The sequence below is a fragment of the Triticum aestivum genome, chromosome 4D, assembly GCF_018294505.1.
Source record: "Triticum aestivum cultivar Chinese Spring chromosome 4D, IWGSC CS RefSeq v2.1, whole genome shotgun sequence".
Classification (NCBI taxonomy): Eukaryota; Viridiplantae; Streptophyta; class Magnoliopsida; order Poales; family Poaceae; genus Triticum; species Triticum aestivum.
In genome coordinates, this window is record NC_057805.1 from 393,139,579 (window position 1) to 393,140,204 (window position 626).

Sequence of the window (626 nt, forward strand, 5' to 3'; positions counted from 1 at the left end):
CTATCGTAGGGTAACGTGAGTCGAGGCGGAAGTCGTCGCGGTAGCGACGACGGACGCCGAGACGAGCACGTGACACCAATGCCACCCTGTTTATCTTAGGTTAACGCGAGTCGAGGCGGACGTCGTCGCGGTAGCGACAGACGGACGCCGAGACGAGCACGTGACATGAATGCCACCCTGTCTGTCTTATGGTAACGCGAGTCGAGGCGGACGTCGTCGCGGTACCGACGACGGACGCCGAGACGAGCACGTGACACGAATGCCACCCTGTCTATCTTAGGGTAACGCGAGTCGAGGCGGACGTCGTCGCGGTAGCGACGACGGACGCCGAGACGAGCACGTGACACGAATGCCACCCTGTCTATCTTAGGGTAACGCGAGTCGAGGCGGACGTCGTCGAGGTAGCGACGATGGACGACGAGACGAGCATGTGACACAAATGCCACCCTGTCTATCTTAGGGTTACGTGAGTCGAGGCGGACGTCGTCGCGGTAGCGACGACGGACGCCGAGACGAGCACGTGACACCAATGCCACCCTGTTTATCTTAGGTTAACGCGAGTCGAGGCGGACGTCGTCGCGGTGGCGACAGACGGACGCCGAGACGAGCACGTGACAAGAATGCCA